This window comes from Tupaia chinensis, unplaced genomic scaffold (assembly GCF_000334495.1).
Source record: "Tupaia chinensis unplaced genomic scaffold, TupChi_1.0 Scaffold000407_1, whole genome shotgun sequence".
NCBI classification, from domain to species: domain Eukaryota; kingdom Metazoa; phylum Chordata; class Mammalia; order Scandentia; family Tupaiidae; genus Tupaia; species Tupaia belangeri.
This window is the reverse complement of record NW_006159909.1, coordinates 1,082,451-1,085,462: the sequence shown is the minus strand read 5'-3', so window position 1 is coordinate 1,085,462 and position 3,012 is coordinate 1,082,451. Positions and strand designations below refer to the sequence as shown.

General features: G+C 55.6%; 1 protein-coding gene across 1 annotated transcript in view; it reads right to left on the bottom strand.

Moving 5' to 3' along the window:
- RHBDL3 (rhomboid like 3) overlaps positions 1 to 3,004 on the bottom strand; it is a 67,562-nt gene extending 64,558 nt beyond the window's left edge. Inside the window, exons 1-2 of the mRNA XM_027774147.1 lie at positions 2,959 to 3,004; positions 1,446 to 1,469 (exon numbers count right to left, since the gene is read on the bottom strand). The gene's annotated coding sequence lies outside the window, so the exon portion shown is untranslated. The remainder of the gene's footprint in view (positions 1 to 1,445; positions 1,470 to 2,958) is intronic.
- Positions 3,005 to 3,012: the final 8 nt, after the last annotated feature.

The window sequence follows — 3,012 nt, the reverse complement described above, 5'->3', positions numbered from 1 at the left end:
CTCTCTCTGGGGAGTGTTCATGTCCTATAGCAAATTAAAAATAATAATAACAAATAAAATAAGTTATTCCGGAAAAAAATTTGCAAGCCCCATAACACCATGTCCATGTTCCTTTTCATTCTCTCTGTCACCTTCACGTCAAGGTGCTTGTCTCCGTTTACTGCTATAGGCTCCGCTCCTGGCTAGTCTCTCTCAGCCCTACGGTCCATCTCCCCCTATCCCTTTTCCACAAGTGTTGCTTGGATCCCATACTACTGCTAAAAACTTTCGAAGGCTGCCCCTGCCTACAACCAAGGTCTGCTTGAAGCTACTTTTTATGCTTTACCCCCTTTTCCAGTCTAATACAGTCCCTTAGGTCCAACCAGACCAATCCCTTGAAGTTGCACAAACTTCATGACACAATCATTCTCACCTGGGGATTGCAGCATTCACCACCCCTTCCCAAAGGGGGTGCTCCTGGCTCCCCTCCTACGCCATGAGATGAAAAGAGAGAAGGAAATACACAACAGCACCCAACATGAGGACCAAGCAAAGAAGAGAATCATTTCCTTGCTGAAGGTCAAATACTCATCTCCAGATTCAAAAGCCAGCATTTGGCCCTCCCAGCTTCATTTCCCATACCTAGACTCTATGCACCGCATTTAACCACAAACTGTTTTCCACCTGCAACCTTCCAGTACTCCCCCATCCCTACTGCACAAGTAAAGAAACAGAATCAGGGACCAGCTAATGGAATAATAGTTATATCGCTGGACTCCCACGTAGTCAACCGCGGTTCGAGTCCCATACCCAAGCAGCTTAAAACTCACACCGGGCACGTGTATGTGCATGCATGCCCAAAATCCAGAGAGGAGAACGGAGGAGAAGGGATTGAGGTGTGGTCATCCCCCCTGGGAGGTGATGTCTCGCTTTCTGTCTCTGTCTCTATGGCAGCACCCTATACCAAAAATCTTACTTAAAAAAAACAAAAACAAAAACAAAAAATCAGCCTTCAAAAGAACCTATATGGTAAGTCACTCCCCCAGCTACCAGGATGGTAAAGGGCTGACCACAGAAGTGACCATAGATCTTTGATGATGAGGAAGAAAAGGAGAGGGCCTATTAACCCAAGCCCTCCCCCACCCCATCCCACTAGTGCAATCCCCTGGCATACAGAGAACTTCCCAGGTATTCAGTACATATTGTCCAATTTCTACACAGCTTAAACTCCGCTTTGATGCAGCGGAGCTGGGAGGAGGAGGGAGGGAGGGATTCTCTGAGGGAAGCCTATTGCTTCCTCCAGATACCTGGAGCGCCCTGTCACTCAGCCTAAGAGATGCACTAAGCCACACCCCCACCGACGTCACCCTCTCAGGAGCGCTTAGCAAGGGAAGCCCACGCAAGCAAACAGGGAGACAGACCGACTTCAGGGAGGGCTGGAGGGGGGGGGTTAACTGCTCACGTACCTGATCAAACAGGACTTTCCAGTGCTGGTAGAGAGGGAGGCCATGCAGGAGAGGAGGAAGAGGAGAGAAAGAAAGACACTCATCACCAAGGTCTCTGTAGCCCCCTGAGGTTTCTGATAGCCTCCCAGCTGCTGCCCAAGAGCCATGCCAGGCTGGGGGCCTGGCCACAAGAGACCAGGGAAAACAATGAGTCTACACTGAGCAAAGGCAGGGACTCACAGTAGGGGTGTAGGGGACAAGGGAGACGTCCCTGGGTCTGGGATAGGCAAGCAGAGGGATGAACAGAAAATGGGTGGTCTCAACAAATAAACTCAGCCCAAGGGACTCTTCTGCTGCCTCAAAGTTCTGCTGCCCAGAGCTCAGGTCCACATCTACTCCCAGGCCTCAGAATGCAAGCCCCCTGCAACTCCCTCAGAACCCGAAGCAGTGGGTCTCAACTGGGGTAGGAGGAGGTGGCAGAGACCTCCGACCAGGAGAGTGAACCCCTGCATAACACTAACATTCTGCCTGTAATTTTGGGGGGAGGGTATCCTGCGTGGGTTAGAACCCACCCATTCTCCTCCAAGGCTGAGGCTAAGTGGTAAGTGCCTGAGACGGTAGCCCAGGGCTAGGCGCAGGAAGTGATGAGAGTGATAGGTTTAACCACAGAAGCCAGAGAAAGATCTTAAAGTCCTTCGCCCCATTCAGACTTGTCGGCTCTGGTTTTGCAGGTTTGGGGCCTGGCTTCTGTTCCTCTCCCCACCTGAGGGATCCGTGGGGCAGGGCAGGGGGCTTGTCCAGTTTTTCACCTCTGTTTACCAAGGTAAGCCCGGGAAGGGGCAGCTTATGAAACTCCAGTGCCCGCTCCGCTGATGGCTCCTAGCATCCGCACCGAGGGACGGAGCCCCGAGCAGCAGATGGCAGGGAAGCCCTATGGGGCTGCCCCTCCCTACCCTCGCCCAGGGGACCGTCCCTGGCACCGACGCGGTCTAGGACTCCTGAGCCCCCTCGGAGAGCAAACCGGCTCCCAGCACTCCTCTCCCAGCTGCAGCCGGGCTCAGGGCAGGGGTCAGCTTGAATCTCCCTCAGTGTCGCGACCAGGCAGGTGCAAGGCGGGAGCTAATCCGGCAGCAGGGAAGGGGGTCGCCAGTCCTGTCTGCGCTACCAGGGACCGGGGACTCCGCAGCGCCGGTCCTTCCCCGGGCTTGGAGAGTCCGCAGGTCGCGAGTGGGAGGGCGGGGAGCCACTGCTGTTGCGTTGGGTCATATGGTGGGCAGGAGACCCCAAAAGAGCCAATTTTATTCTCTTCTTGAAGACTTGTAAAGCACGCGGGAGCTCGAGCAGGGGGTGGCGCACGCGTGCGTTTAGGGGGGACCGGTCCCTCCGCCTGCTCCCGCCCGTAGGGACCCGGCCAATCCGGGGCGCTCCCGCGTCACCTTGAAACCTCCAAGTTGCCCCGTGGGGGCTGGACTGGGGCAGCTCTCCGCCCGGTGCCCCCCAGAAAGTTTGCCCGGGCGGGGGAGAGGGCACTCACGTCCTCCGGCGCCGCGGGCGGCCGCTCCTCGGCCTCGGGGTCCAGCTCCTCGGT